Source organism: Pan paniscus, chromosome 13, assembly GCF_029289425.2.
Source record: "Pan paniscus chromosome 13, NHGRI_mPanPan1-v2.0_pri, whole genome shotgun sequence".
In the NCBI taxonomy this organism is placed as follows: Eukaryota; Metazoa; Chordata; class Mammalia; order Primates; family Hominidae; genus Pan; species Pan paniscus.
Window position 1 is genome coordinate 103,726,891 of NC_073262.2, and position 16,164 is coordinate 103,743,054.

At 44.5% G+C, this 16,164-nt stretch overlaps 1 protein-coding gene and 1 long non-coding RNA gene across 17 annotated transcripts in view; one reads left to right on the top strand and one right to left on the bottom strand.

Annotated features, from left to right (window-relative positions):
• Positions 1–2,306: 2,306 nt before the first annotated feature.
• LOC117979438 (uncharacterized) lies at positions 2,307–15,190 on the bottom strand. Of its 2 annotated transcripts, XR_010109535.1 has the most exons (4): positions 14,652–15,190; positions 14,489–14,551; positions 7,584–7,679; positions 2,307–5,338 (listed from the first exon to the last, which is right to left on the bottom strand). It is a non-coding gene; the product is annotated as an uncharacterized LOC117979438 (long non-coding RNA). The 2 variants fall into 2 exon arrangements; XR_008624568.2 differs by lacking the exon at positions 2,307–5,338 and having other exon boundaries at positions 5,367–7,679.
• The window catches only part of CFLAR (CASP8 and FADD like apoptosis regulator), a 58,842-nt gene continuing 56,281 nt past the window's right edge, over positions 13,604–16,164 (top strand). For 3 of the 15 annotated variants that reach the window (XM_063595519.1, XM_063595518.1, XM_008974169.6), the window contains exon 1: positions 14,078–16,046. The gene's annotated coding sequence lies outside the window, so the exon portion shown is untranslated. Of the gene's footprint in view, positions 16,047–16,164 lie in introns of all 15 variants that reach the window. The other 12 variants (XM_063595522.1, XM_055108949.3, XM_063595520.1 and 9 more) reach the window with 10 other exon arrangements.

Genomic DNA, 16,164 nt, shown 5'->3' on the forward strand with positions numbered 1-16,164 from the left:
TCAAGCCAGGCAGGCAAAGAAGAGAAATGGAACAACTCTGGACAGCAACTGGCAGGCCATCTGGATGAAAGCTGGTTACAGCTGCTATTGTCTAGGACTGAATCCCTTGTGTTAGGGCTGGTCTGGTTCATTTAAAAAGTCTTAGCCAGGCATGGTGGCTCACACCTGTGATCTCAGGACTTTGGGAGGCCGAGGCCGGAGGACTGCATGAGCCCTGGAGTCCAAGACCAGCCTGGGCAACATAGGGAGACCTTGTCTCTACAAAAAAAGTAAAAATTAGCCAGGTATGATGGCATGTGCCTTTAGTACTAGCTACTTAGGAAGCTGAGGTAGGAGGACTGCTTGAGTCTAGGAGATCGAGGCTGCAGTGAGCCATGTTTGCACCACTACACTTGAGCCTGGGCAACAGAACAAGACCCCATCTCAAAAAAGAAAAAAATAAAAAGTCTGGAATGGAGCAGACACTAAACTTCATATCCTGGCAAAATTCCAGAGATACTGTGTCTTTAGCTTAGTCCTTTCCTGTCCAAAGGGCAAGTTATGGGACAGATTGATAGATCATTCATATCCAAGGAATAGCACTGATTTTAAGCAATTTGATTATCATGTTTGTTGGTGCAATTTTATTCATGTTTCTTGTACCTGGGGTTCATCGAACTTCTTTTTTTATAATTTCAATAAGTTTTTGGGGAACAAGTGGTGTTTGGTTCCATGAATAAGTTCTTTAGTGATGATTTCTGAGATTTTGGTGCACCTATCACCTGACCAGTGCACACTGTACCAAATATGTAGTCTTTTATCCCTCACCTCCCTCTCACTCTTTTCCCCAAGTCCCCAAAGTTCATTGTATCATTCTTATGCCTTTGTGTCCTCATAGCTTAGCTCCCGCTTTTTTTTTTTTTTTTTTTTGAGACAAAGTCTCATTTGCTCTGTCACCCAGGCTGGAGTGCGGTGGTGCGATCTTGGCTCACTGCAACCCCCTCCCCCAAGTTCAAGTGATTCTCCTCCCTCAGCCTCCTGAGTAGCTGGGATTACAGGTGAGCACCACAAGCCCAGCTAATTTTTGTATTTTTAGTAGAGATAAGGTTTCACCATGTTGGCCACACTGGTCTCAAACACCTGGCCTCAAGTGATCCGCCTACCTTAACCTCCCAAAGTACTGAGATTACAGGCATAAGCCACTGCACCCGGTCGCTTAGCTCCCACTTGCAAGTGAGAACATAATGACATTTGGTTTTCTATTCCTGTGTTACTTCACTTAGAATAATGGTCTCCAAATGCAAACTTTTTTTTTTTCTTTTTTCTGAGACGGACGCTCTGTCGCCCAGGCTGGAGTGCAGTGGCATGATCTAGGCTCACTGCAACCCCTGCCTCCTGAGTTCAAGCGATTCTCCTGCCTCAGCTTCCCGAGTAGCTGGGATTACAGGCGCACACCACCATGTCCAGCTAATTTTTGTATTTTAGTAGAGACGGAGTTTCACCAAGTTGGCCAGGCTGGTCGCGAACTCCTGACCTCAAATGATCCACCCACCTCGGCCTCCCAAAGTGCTGGGATTGTAGGCATGAGCCACCACACCTGGCCACAAACTTTTATTAGCATTTATTTTATTCTGAATTTATTCCCATGCCACAAGTTTTTGTTTTTGTTTCTTCAGTTACTTTTGAGATATCTTTTTCTTCAATTCAACTTCCTCTTCTGGTTAAAGAATAATTTGTTCTGGCCGGGTGCGGCGGCTCATGCCTGTAATCCCAACACTTTGGAAGGCCGAGGCGGGTGGATCACTTGAGGTCAGGAATTCGAGACCAGCCTGGGCAACATGCTGAAAGCTGGTCTCTACTAAAAATACAAAAATTAGCCGGGCATGGTGGCACTGGCCTGTAATCCCAGCTACTCGGAAGGCTGAGGAAGGAGAATCGCTTGAACCTGGGAGTCAGAGGTTGCAATGAGCCGAGATGGCGCCATTGCACTCCAGCCTGGGTGACAGAGCAAGACTCTGTCTCAAAAAAAAAAAAAAAAAAAGAATTTGTTCTTTTCAGTAAGGATCATCTCGATGTGGCAGGCAGAGGTCACGTATGGGTTAATCTGACCACGAGCTCTGTAAATCCAGCAGTGCATCTTGGGTGCTTTGTTCACCTGGATAGGCTCAATGATCAGAGAATCTATATCCAAAACCTTAAATTCAGCATTACTCTGCATTTTTAAGCATGTGCAGCAAAAATTCAGTACTCTTTTTGGGCCAGCAACCCTGTATCTAGCCCCACTGTTTGGCCTGGGCACACCTACCAACTCCACCATTGTAGCGTGGTTTCTACACAGTACTTTTATAAAGTGACATCTTTCAGAATACTTGGTGGCTTCTCGTTTATGCCTACCCTTGATGGCCCAGATAATTTCACCCGTATTCTTAAAGAAAACAAAGATTTGAACCTTTTGATTTGCATGATTTTGTGAAGTTTTCTAGGACAAATGAATAGTGAACCATTTTCACAGATCACCTCAGGCTGCTTAGAGGAAGCGAGCTCATTAAGCTTCTTTGATCAAAGGGTTTGTTTTTATCTAATTTGGAATTTTTCAGCCATTATTTCTTCAAATATTTTTTCTTTTTCTTTTTCTTTTTTTTTTTTTTTTTTTTGAGACAGAGTCTTGTTGTGTTGCCCAGGCTGGATTGTAGTGGCGCAGTCTGGGCTCACTGCAACCTCTCCCCCCGGGGTTCAAGCGATTCTCCTGCCTTAGCCTCCTGAGTAGCTGGGATTACAGGCACCCGCCACCACATTCGGCTAATTTTTGTTATTTTTTTAGTAGACAGTGTTTTGCCATGTTGGTCAGGCTGGTCTCAAACTCCTGACCTTGGGTGATCCACCCGCCTTGGCCTCTCTCAAAGTGCTGGGATTACAGGCATGAATGAGCCACAGCGCCCGACCTCTCCAAGTATTTTTTCTATCTCCCATCTTCTCCTTCAGGGAATTTAGTTACACATATATTAGCCTCCCTGATACTGTGTTATGGTTTCCCTGATACTCTTTATTTTTCTCTTTCAGTAATTTTTCTGTTTTTCATTTTTCTATTATTATTATCTTTTGAGATGGAATCTCGCTCTGTCGCACTCAGGCTGGAGTGCAATGTCACAATCTTGGCTCACTGCAACCTCCACCTCTCAGGTTCAAGTGATTCTCCTGCCAGCCTCCCGAGTAGCTGGGTTTACAGGCGCCCACCACCACGCTAGGCTAATTTTTGTATTTTTAGTAGAGATGGGGTTTTGCCATGTTGGCCAGGCTGGTCTCAAACTCCTGACCTCAAGTGATCTGCCCACCTCAGCTTCCCAAAGTGCTGGGGTTACAGGCGTGAGCCACCATGCATGGCCTCTGTATTTCATTTTAGATAATTTATATTGTGTGTCTTCATGTTCACTAATCTTTTCTTCAGTATCTAATCTGCTTTTAACCTCATGCAATGTATTCTTCACCTCAGACATTGTAGTTTGCATCTAGAAGTTTTTGTGTGTGTGTGTTTTGGTGGTTGTTTGTTTTTGTAGAGATGAATGTCTTGCTATGTTGCCCAGGCTGGTCTTGAACTCCTGGCCTCAAGTGATTCCTGTCTTAGCCTCCCAAAGTGCTGGGGTTATGGGCATGAGCCACCACATCTGGCCCATCTAGAGCTTTTTTTCTTTTTTAGAGACAGTGTCTCGCTCTGTCACCCAGGCTGGAGTGGTGCAACGGCACAATCATAGCTTACTGTAGCCTTGAATTCTTGGCCTCAAGGAGTCCTTCTGTTTCAACCTCTTGAATAGCTGAGAGTGTGTGCCACCGTGCCCAGTTAATTTTTTTATTTTGTAAAGATGAGATCTCTGTTTATTGCCTGGGTTGATCTCAAACTCCTGGCCTCAAGCGATGCTCCCACCTTGGCCTCTCAAAGTGCTGGGATTACAGGTGTGAGCCACTGCATCTGGCCCCATCTATAGTTTTAATACGAGTCTTTATATCTTCCATGTCTCAACTTAACATGCTCAGTCTTTCCTCTATCTTATTGAAATATGGCTATAGAATCTGTTTTAGTATCCCTATCTACTAATTATTTTGCTTGTTTGTTTTACCTCACCTCAAAAGCCAAGGCAAATATACTAATTCTATTACCTATGGCATTTCTGGGTGTAATTCTATTGATTGATTGATTGTTATTGTCCTCATATGAGTGATCTTTTCCTGGTTCTTTGCTCTTTTGTATTTTTTTTTAAGATATGGAGTCTTGCTACTTGCCCAGGCTAGAATGCAGGTAGACATTTTGTCTACATGGTTTTTCAGTTGTTTCAGGCAGGAGGATACACCAGTCCCTGTTACTCCAGCTTGCCAGAGCAGAACATGTAAATTCAACAGAACCACAGATGGTTGTGTATACTGCATTTAGGCTTTTCCACATTCTTAGATTTACATGGCCTTACCATTTGCAAAGAATAAAGCAGGCAGGGTGCAGTGGCTCACACCTGTAATCCCAGCACTTTGGGAGGCTAAGGCAGGAGGATTGCTTGAGCCCAGGAGTTCGAGACCAGCCTGGGCAACATAGTGAGACCCTGTCTCTACAAATAATAAAAAATTAGCTGGGAATGGTGGCATGTGCATGTAGCCCCAGCTACTGAGGATTCCTTGAGCCTGGGAGGTCTAGGTGGCAGTGAGCCATAATCATGCTACTACACTCTAGCCTGAGCAACAGTGGGAGCCCCTGTCTCAAAAAACAAACAAACAAACAAAATAGATTAATCAAGGGGATAAAAATAAAAAGTAAAAAAAATTCATATGCAGTCACACAGGAGGTGCAAAGCACCTCCCTGATAAATGTCTTCCAAGTGGAATGTATCTTTGTTTTTATCAAACATCAGGGAATATATTTTTCTCTGGATATGGTGTTTTTGACTAATATTTGCACAGAAATTGTTCATATTTCTGCCCCCCCAAAAAAAACCTCAAGATAAGATTTTTAAGGAAAATTATGTGCATGAAAAGTCTTACATTGTATCCCAAATACAATTGGGGGAATACAGAATCATGTGTAGATATTTTCCCAACTTTTTATTTTCAAACCTGAAAACCAGGCCAGGTGTGGTGGCTCACGCCTATAATCCCAGAACTTTGGGAAGCCTAGGTGAGTAGATCACATGAGGCCAGGAGTTCGAGACCAGCCTGGCCAACATGGCAAAATCTTGTCTTTACTAAAAATACAAAAATTAGCTGGGCATGGTAGCGCACACCTGTAGTCCCAGCTACTAGGAAGGCTGAGGCATGAGAATTGCTTGAACCCGGGAGATGGAGGTTGCAGTCAGCTGAGATCGTGCCAATGCATTGCAACCTGGGTGACAGAGAGAGACTTTGTCTCAAACAAAACAAAACCTGAAAACCAGAAAATTTAAAGAATACACATATACCCTTTACCTACAGACACCAATTGTTAACATTTAGCCACATTTACTTTATCTCTCTCTCTAGACACACACATACACACACACTTTGCTGAATCATTGACAGTAATGTGCAGACATCATGATACTTTACCCCTAGATTCTTCAGTGTGTGTTTTCTATGAACAAAGACATTCTCCTACATGATCACAATATCACTATCATACCTGCAATAGACTGAATGTTTCCCCCTGAAACTCATATGTTGAAACCTAATCCCCAGTGTGATGGCATTTGGAGGTGAGGCCTTTGGGAGGTGAAAAGGTCATGAGGGTAGAACCCTCATGAATGGGATTAGTGCCCTTATAAAAAAGATCACAGAGAGCTCCCTTGCCCCTTCTACCATATGAGGGCACAGTGAGAAGATGACCACATCTATAAGCCAGAAAGCAGGCCCTCACCAGACTCTGAATCTGCCAGTGATCTTGGATTTCCCAGCTCCAGAAGTGTTAGAAATAAATTTCTGTTGTTTATAAGCTACCTAGTCTATGGTATTTTATCATATCAGCCCAAATGAATTAAGACAATACCCATGAAATTTAACATACACAATAGTGTCTAATGTACAGGCTATACCAAAATTTCCATTTCCCTGTAACTGACATTTATCCTCTTATCTCCAAAATAACTCTTCTCTGCCAGGCGTGGTGGCTCATGCCTGTAATCCCAGCACTTTGGGAGGCCGAGGCGGGTGGATCACCTGAGGTCAGGAGTTCGAGACCAGCCAGGCCAACATGGTGAAACTCCATCTCTACTAAAAATACAAAAAATTAGCCAGCTTGGTGGCGGGTGCCTGTAATCCCAGCTACTTGGGCGTCTGAGGCAGAAGAAACACTTGAACCCGGGAGATGGAGGTTGCAGTGACCTGAGTCTGTGCCACTGCACTCCAGCCTGGGCAACAAGAGTGAAACTCCATCTCAAAAACAAAAACAAAACCCTCTTCTTCCTTTTATGCCCCCGACAGTTATGGGCCCTCCCCAAAGCTAAACCAATGCTCTCACCAAAGCAAAGCATGCCCAGTTCTTCATAGCCTTGATCTACCATCACTATACATATTATTCCATTTATTCCTTATACAAGAAGGTATTATCTCTATTATCTCATTTATTCCTTAAACAAGAAGGTATTCACTATCTCTATTATAAGAAAAATTAGGTTCAGAGAGATTCATTAACTTGGCTACAGTCACACAGATATTTATTAAGTCTCAGAGTCAAAATTTGAACTCAGATCTCTGACTTCACAGCCCATGTTCTTTCTGCTACGCCACACTGTCTACTGTATCAAATCTATATTACTTTTTTTTTTTTTTTTTTTTCCTGAGACACGGACTCACTCTGTCTTTCAGGCTGGAGTGTAGTGGTGCAATCACAGCTCACTGTAGCCTCGACCTTCCAAGCTCAGGCCATCTTCCCAGCTCAGCCTCTTGAGTAGCTGGGACGACAGGCTCATGCCACTATGCCCAGCAAATCTATATTACTCTGACTAATGGAGATCGCAAGGCTTTTGTTTTATCTAAATGAGACCTCCATTTATTACTTACACAGTGATTAATAACATACAAGTTTTAGTGTTTTCTCTGTTAATTCTTAGTAGTCTACATTCTAGGATCTCTTTGAGGGCACAGCTAGTTTTGTTCTTAGAGACACCCTCAGCACCTAGAATGATGCCAGACACTTAGTAGGTATTCAATGAATGTCTACTGGATAAATGCATGAATTAGACTAAGTACACATAGACTCAAAATAAATATACAAAGTATGTTTTCAAGCTGATTTTCTAACCCAGCAAGGGCTGTAAACATTCATTGTAAGAAGTTGATCAAACAGGAATTTACTCTGCTGCACTTTTTTTTTTTTTTTGAGACAGGGTCTCATTGTGTTGCCCAGGCAGGAGTGCAGTGGTGCAATCATGGCTCACCACAGCCCCAACCTCCCAGGCGGGCTCAGGTGATCCTCCCACCTCAGCCTCCCAAGTAGCTGGAACCACACGCTCAAGCCACCACATCTGGCTAATTTTTGTAATTTTTGTAGAGACAAAGTCTCACCATTTTGCCCAGGCTATTCTGCTGCATTTTTAACATTTTCAACAATAATTCCTTCATTTAGACCACCATCTCCTCTCACTCAATCTTACCATTACACCTTTGCTCAATTTTCAGACCCAGCGTTAATCTCAAATCCTCCTTCTGCAATTCCAGCTTGAAATCTTCCTTTTGTTCTCATCTTTAACCTATAAGCAACATTTTTATTATACATTATATTTTACATTGTTCTTATTGCAGAATTTATCATTATTATGCATAAATAATAATCAAAGGCAATATTTTCCCAGTTATTTGGTATCATTTAAGTGAATCTTCCAGATAACTCAACTCTATAAGAATTAAACCTTTTAAAACATTTGCATCATCTTTCACAAAAAGCCTTCTAAAATGCATTAAATATTTTTCTCCCTCTTAAAACAGCATGAACAGAACATTCTTTAACCTTTTTCTGACTCAAGCTCTGACCGAAAGCATCTGTTACTGCACTGGTCCATGGCAGAGAGATGCCATGACAGAAAATGATTTTTCTGTCACTTTCATCACATATTATTTTGCTTCATTCATCACCAGCTGCCACTTCTTATTCCTGATCCAGCTCTGGAAGCTCCTAATTCTCAGCTCATTATAATGTAGGAAACCAGCCAAATGAACTTGTTAACATTTGTGATGAAAATAACCAGACCCCAAGGATCTTACAAACAAACAGTTTAGTGACACCTTTTTTGTACACTCAAATGCCTTTTTTTTTTTTTTTTTTTTTTTGAGATGGAGTCTTGCTCTTGTTGCCCAGGCTAGATTGCAATGGCGCGATCTTGGCTCACTGAAATCTCTGCCTCCTGGGTTCAAGCAATTTTCCTGCCTCAGCCTCCCGAGTAGCAGGGATTAAAGGCACATGCCACCATGCCTGGCTAATTTTTTATATTTTTAGTAGAGAAAGGGGTTCACCATGCTGGCCAGGCTGGTCTCGAACTCCCAACCTTAGGTGATCTGCCTGCCTCAGCCTCCCAAAGTGCTGTGATTACAGGCGCCTCTTTTCCTTAACAATCCCTAATTCTTGGCTAGGTTGTTGGGTAAAAGTTATTTCCTGATAAACAAGGCATTACCTTATATATATTATCAATAAAATTATATGTATAAATACATGGAAATGCATGCATAGTATTGCATTATTCAATAAGAGTTTTACAGCTGAATATCCCTCTTAGGAATTCCTTGAGGACAAAGACTCTGTTTCTTTTTTTTCTTTTTCTTTTTCTTTTTTTTTTTTGAGCCTGTCTCCCAGGCTGGAGTACAGTGGTGTGATCTTAACTCACTGCAACCTCCACCTCCCAGGTTCAAGCAATTCTTCTGCCGCAGCCTCCAGAGTAGCTGGGAATACAGGCATGCACCACCATGTTTGGCTAATTTTTCTATTTTTAGTAGATGGCTTCGCCATGTTGGCTAGGCTGACCTCAAATTCCTGACCTGAAGTGATCCGTCTGCCTTGGCCTCCCATAGTGCTGGGATTACAGTTGTGAGCCACTGTGCCTGGCCTCTATTTCTTTTATGTAGTACCTGGCACATAGTAGGAGCTCAAAAATGTTTGCCAATGAATGGATATTATAGCGTAGCCTTCTGGTGTGACAGAAATTATTTTTAAAATTTATTTGCTAGATTATGCAACAAAGCAAGACCCTTTCTCTACAAAAATTAAAAATATTAGCCAAACACGGTGGCACATCCCTGTAGTCCCAGGTACTCAGAAGGCTGAGACAGGAGGATTGCTTGAGGCCAGAAGTTTGAGGCTGCAGTGAGGTATGATCATGCCACTGCACTCCAGCTTGGGGGTGACACTGTGAGACTCCATCTCTGAAAAATAAAAAAAAAATAAATGGCCGGGCACAGTGGCTCACGCCTGTAATCCCAGCACTTTGGGAGGCCGAGGTGGGTGGATCACCTGAGGTCAGGAGTTCAAGATCAGCCTGACCAACATGGTGAAACCCCATCTCTACTAAAAATACAAAAAATTAGCTGGATGTGGTGGTGGGCTCCTGTAATCCCAGCTACCTGGGAGGCTGAGGCAGGAGAATCGCTTGAACCCAGGAGGCGGAGGTTGCAGCGAGCCGAGATCACACCATTGCACTCTAGCCTGGGCAACAGGAGCAAAACTCCATCTCAAAAATAAATAAATAATAAAAATAAAATAAAATAAAATCAATTATTTGCTCACTTGCACTTAACCATGGGGGAAAACTTTTGGGAAAAGGTGAAATGGAAGTTGTCAATATAACTTCTAAGCTCCAAGTGTAGGACCTTTCCTTTTTCCTTCCACTATATTCCCAGAGGCTAAATCAATGTCTGGTACATAGTGTTTAATTTATTTAGCACCTACTATATGCCAGGCATATTATTCAGAGACAGGGTCTCACTCTGTTACCTAGGCTGGAGTGCAGTAGTGCAATCAAGCTTACTGCAGCCTTGAACTCCTGGGCTCAAGCAATATGCTCACCTTGGCCTCCTGAGCAGCTGGGACTACAAGTGTGCGCTATCCCCACTGAGCTGATTTTTAAAAATTATTTTTGTGGAGACAGGGTCTCATTATGTTGCCCAGACTGGTCTTGACCTCTTGGCCTCAAGTGTTCCTCCAACCTCAGCCTCCCAAAGTGCTGGGATTACAGGCGTGAGCCACCTTGCCTGGCCATGCCAGGCATATTCCAAAGATTAATTTGTGTAATAATTCTATGAGGTTGGGACTATTACTGTCATTCCCTTTTTACAGGTGAGAAAATTGAGGCACAAAGAGGAAACTCACCCAGAAGTTCACACTGCTAGTGAGAGGCAAAGCTGGAATGCAAACCCAGAACTAGTTCCAGAGGCAGTACTATTAATCCTTATGTAATAGTGCCAGATATATTTCTGGAAATGACTTAGTTAACTACTAATTTCTGCACCTTGCTTTGCTTGTAAAGGCTGTTGCTACAAATCTACAGTTGACTACTTGTATAGAAACCCAGCTGTCTTAGTCTGTTTTGTATTGCTATAAAAGAATAACTGAGACTGGGTAGTTTATAAAGAAAAGAGGTTTATTTAGCTCATGGTTCTGCAGGCTGTACAAGAAGCATGGCACTGGCATCTGCTTGACTTCTGGTGAAAGCTTCAGGTTGCTTCCACCCATGGTGGAAGGCAAAAGGCTTCTCTCATGGTGAGAGAAGAAGAAACAGTGAAAAAGGGGAAAGTGCCAGGCTCTGTTTAACAACCAGCTCTTGTGGGAATTAATAGAAGAAAAACTCCCTCACCACTAAGGGAAGGCATTAATCTATTCATGAGGTATCTACCCCCATGACCCAAATACCTTCCATGAGGCCCACCTCCAACATGGGGATCAAATTTCAACATGAGGTTTAGAGGGGACAAATATCCAAACCATAGCACCAGCATATTAGAATTAGGTGTTTATTTATTCTCAAGAATGTATTTTTTTTTTTATCGAGACCATCCTGGCCAACATGGTGAAACCCTGTCTCTACTAAAAATACAAAAATTATGGCTGGGCGCGGTGGCTCATGCCTGTAATCCCAGCACTTTGGGAGGCCGAGGCGGGTGAATCATGAGGTTAGGAGTTCGAGACAAGCCTGGCCAACATGGTGAAAGCCTGTCTCTACTAAAAATACAAAAAATTAGCTGGGCGTAGTGGTGGGTGCCTGTAATTCCAGCTACTTGGGAGGCTGAGGCAGGAGAATCACTTGAACCCAGGAGGCGGAGATTGCAGTGAGCCGAGATCGTGCCACTGCACTCCAGCCTGGGTGACAGAGTGAGACTCTGTCTCAAAAAAAAAAAAAAAAAAAAAAAAAATTAGCTGGGCATGCTGGCGCGCACCTGCAGTCCCAGCTACTCCGGAGGCTGAGGCAGGAGAATCGCTTGAACCCGGGAGGCGGAGGTTGCAGTGAGCTGAGATCATGCCACTGCACTCCAGCCTGGCGACAGAGCGAGACTCCATCTCAAAAAAAAAAAAAGAATGTATTCTTTTTAAACTAAATTTATTTATATATATATTTTTGAGACAGGGTTTCATTCTGTCATCCAAGCTGGAGTACAGGGCTGTGCTCATAGTTTACTGCAACCTCAACCTGCCTGGCTCAAGTGATCCTCCCACTTCAGCCTCTTGAGTAGCTGGGACCACATGTATGCATCACTACACCTGGCTAATTTTTTAATTTTTTGTAGAGACAGGCTCTCCCTGTATTGCCCAGGCTGATCTTGAACACCTGGGTTCAAGTGTTCCTTCTGCCTTGGCTTCCCAAAGTGCTGGGTTTATAGGCATGAGCTACCATACCCAGCCAAGAATATATTCTCCCAGAATGTCAGAGGAGTTGAGGCAGGATGTGTGGCTAAGAGAGTAGATATAAAGTCATTGCTGTGGCTATTAATTCTCCATTCCCAAGTCACCCACTGTGATATAAGGAAAAGCATTAGATAAATTCTTGGCATCCTGTCCTAGTTCTGTCACTAGCTAGTTGTGAGATGTCTCAATTTATTAACTCACTTTAAGCCTCAGATTCTTCATCTGAAAATTGGGTTGTGGTTGACAGAGTGAGAAAATGTTTGGATTAGATCAGTTGTTCTGAATCTTAACTGTACATTGAAATCACATGGGGAGCTTTAAAAACTACCAATCCCTGGGTCTCACTCTCAGAGATTTTGATATAATTAGTCTGGAATGGTACCTGGCCACTGAGGTTTTTGCAGCTCCTTGGGGACAGTCTAATGTGCAGCCAAGGTTTACAACCAGTGAATTTGATGAAAACGTGAACATTTGTTGCTACTTTGTTAAGTGTGGAAACAGAAAGTCAGAGAGGCTTAAGCAATACTGCCCTTGGACCCAGGCACTGGGGGTCCTGTTGTGGGCCCTGATTTAGAAGGGCCTTGCTCCGGCTCTTCTTGGGCTGTGCCCTTCCCTCAGGTGAGGAGAATCATCAGAGGTGGGAGGCGTCTGCAAGGTCAAGAGGACATGCCCACACCGAGACCCTCTGTTTAAAACCCTCTTTGGGGCTGGGTGTGGTGGCTCTCGCCTGTAATTCCAGCACTTTGGGAGGCCAAGGTGGGCAGATCACTTGAGGCCAGGAGTTCAAGACCAGCCTGGCCAACGTAGTGAAACCCTGTCTTCACTAAAAATACAAAAATCAGCCGGATATGGTGGTGCACGCATATAATCCCAGCTATTTGAGAGGCCGAGGCAAGGGAATTGCTTGGGCCTGGGAGGCAGAGGTTGCAGTGAGCCAGGATTGTGCCACTACACTCCAGCCTGGGTGACAGAGCGAGACTACGTCTCAAAAAAACAAAAAGAATAAACCCTCTTTGGGTACCTAAGACCTGAAGTTCTCTACTCAAAGAGCCCTGAGCCTCCCACCAGGGCCTACATTGGCCTCTTCCCCAAGTCCATACCCCAGGGACAAACTATGCTGCAAGTATGCACATCCCTAAGCCCAAGGGGTGGCTGATTTTAAGAGGATGTAAATGGAAAGTGGACTGCAGGTGGGAGTGTCAACATAGGTGTATACAGTCATTCTTTGAGGGCTGCTGAAGCCAAAGGATAAGGATGGCACAGGGGTAGGGGGTTAAATGCCTGCCCCTACTGGTTTGCCAAATGGGATGACAACATGGGCTTCCAATGTGAGCCAGAAAAAGCCCTCAGGGAACGACATATGGATATGCTGGGTTAGAAGTCATACTGGTGTGTGTTGAAGTGGTAAGAATCAGTGGGCATGAAAGGTGGGCCTGGGGTAAGTCCACTATGATGGTTCTACTGACAACCAGAAATGGCTTTCACTTGGGATAGGGTGGGTTGGAGGTGGTGATGGAGGTGCTAAGCTAGGTGTTCTTGAATAGTAGTTTCCAAATTAAGGACAGGTGCTGATCTGTAATAAAATTTTCTTGGTGTACTAAAAAGATAAGAAAGGCCAAGAGCAGCAGTGGTCATGCCTGTAATCCCAGTGCTTTGGAAGACCTAGGCAGGAAGATCGCTTGAGGCAAGTTCAAAACCAGCCTGGGCAACATAGCAAGACTCCCTGCCACCCACGACCCCCGCTTCTACTAGATATATATATATATATATATATTTTTTTTTTTTTTTTTTTTTTTTTTTTTTTTTGAGATGGAGTCTTACTCTGTCTCCCAGGCTAGAGTGCACTGGCATAATCTAGGCTCACTGCAACCTCCACCTCCCGGGTTCAAGCAATTCTCTGCCTTAGCCTCCTGAGTAGCTGGGATTACAGGCGCCCGCCATCACACCCAGTTAATTTTTTGTATTTTTAGTAGAGATGGGGTTTCACTATCTGGGCCAGGCTGGTCTTGAACTCCTGACCTCGTGATCCACCCGCCTCGGCCTCCCAAAGTGCTGGGATTACAGGCATAAGCCATTGCGCCGGGCCACAAAATTTTTTTTAAAGAATTAGCTGGGCATGGTGGCACCTGTAGTGGCACACCTAGCATGGTGGCATGCTAGGACCTGTAGTCCTAGCTACTCAGGAGGCTGAGGCAGAAGGATCACTTGAACCCCCGGGAGGTTAAGGCTGCAGTGAGCTGTGATCGGGTCACTGCACTCCAGCCTGGAGTGAGACCCTGTCTCAAAAACAAACAAAAAACCAAACTTGGATAACTGACAGAGTTTAGGATAGAATTACATGGAAAAACCAACAAAACAAGACAATTATTAACTCCAGAAAAAACTAAAAGTTGTGTGGGAAAGGAAAAGTAATCATAGTTTGGTACATAACTTGGCTGTGACTACCGTTTACATGATTATAATAGCATATATACTGAAGATTAATCAAACAGAATATAACTATCTTGGGAAGATGGAGAGATTAAAAAAAAAGGTTGGGGGTGAATATGGGGTGAAAGTGATGGAGAAAAAGAGCTAAAGTCTCCTCTGGTGTCTCAGCACTCTACCCAAGATAGAGCCTCTGGATGGAAGAAGGAATCTCCCACCTCTCCACCACACTCCCCCAGGATTTACCTTCAGCATCAGGTAGCTAGGGGCAAGATGAGAAATGCTGATATGCTGGTCTCTGACTGGGAGCTGTGGGAAGAGAGAGGTTCTTAGTTGCAGCAGTCTGGAGTGGAGTCTCTTGCTGAACAAAGGGAGAGGTTTGGTTTAAATACCACAGACTGACTCTCACATTCTGATCCAAGAGTTTTCATAGATTTTTTGGAACAGATGTTTCTTCATTTGCTGTTTGCCCTTAGGACCATTTCAAAGGCTTTAATTGGTTAATGGTTGTTTGTTGTTTTAAATAATTTTCAGTTTCACTAGGGGTGAATCCCGAACTCTTCATGCCGTCCTGCTGTTAGTCTCTCTTGGTATTATTCTTCACCTTTCCTGTGAGTTTAAAATTATCTCAAGAAAAGTTAAAGCTCTTTAAGAATCACAATAAAGTAGTTATTAGGAATAAATAAAAACGTAGCGGGGCGCGGTGGCTCACGCCTGTGATCCCAGCACTTTGGGAGGCCGAGGCGGGCAAGGATCACTTGAGGCCAGCAGTTGGAGACCAGCCTTGCCAACATGGTGAAACCCCATCTCTACTAAAAATACAAAAAAAAAAAAAAAAAAAAAAATTAGTCGGGCATGGTGGCTTGCACCTGTGGTCCCCGCTACTTGGGAGGCTGAGAGGGCTGGATGGTTTGAGAGTGGGAAATCCAGGCTGCAGTGAGCTGTGATGGCGCCACTGCCTCCTAGCCTGGGCGACAGCGCGAGACCCTGTCTCAAGAAGGAAAACAAAAAAACAAACAAAAACATACACACAAAAAACCACAAAGTGTGTTCACGTTTGCTATGACTCCCAGACATCAATCGTAAACACTCGCGCCGGGCGTGGTGGCTCACGCCTGTAATCCCAGCACTTTGGGAGGCCGAGGCGGGCGGATCACGAGGTCAGGAGTTCGAGACCATTCTGGCCAACAGTGAAACCCCGTCTCTACTAAACACAAAAATTAGGCGGGCGTGCTGGCGCGTGCCTGTAGTCCCAGCTACCCGGGAGGCTGAGGCAAGAGAATCGCTTGAGCTAGGAAGGCGGAGGTTGCAGTGAGCTGAAATTGCGCCACTGCACTCCAGCCTGGGCCACAGAGCGAGACTCTGTCTCAAAAAAGAAGGAAAGAAAAAAAGAAAGAAAGAAAGAAAAAAAAAAACACTCGCAGTGTTTACTCCTAACGCGTGGAACTTGTGTCGACATCCACCCTCGGTTACTGCATACTCAGTCACACAAGCCATAGCAGGAAACAGCGAGCTTGCAGCCTCACCGACCAGTCTCAACTAAAAGGGACTCCCGGAGCTAGGGGTGGGGACTCGGCCTAACACAGTGAGTGCCGGCTATTGGACTTTTGTCCAGTGACAGCTGAGACAACAAGGACCACGGGAGGAGGTGTGGGAGAGAAGCGCCGCGAACAGCGATCGCCCAGCAGCAAGTCCGCTTCCAGGCTTTCGGTTTCTTTGCCTCCATCTTGGGTGCGCCTTCCCGGCGTCTAGGGGAGCGAAGGCTGAGGTGGCAGCGGCAGGAGAGTCCGGCCGCGACAGGACGGTACGTGCCCCGCGCTCGACCCCCGCGCTGGCGGCGCCGGAGCTGTCCCAGACCCCAAGCCCCGACGCCCGGCCCTGAGTCAGCATTGCAGCAGGCCCTGCGCCGCCGCGCCCCGCGC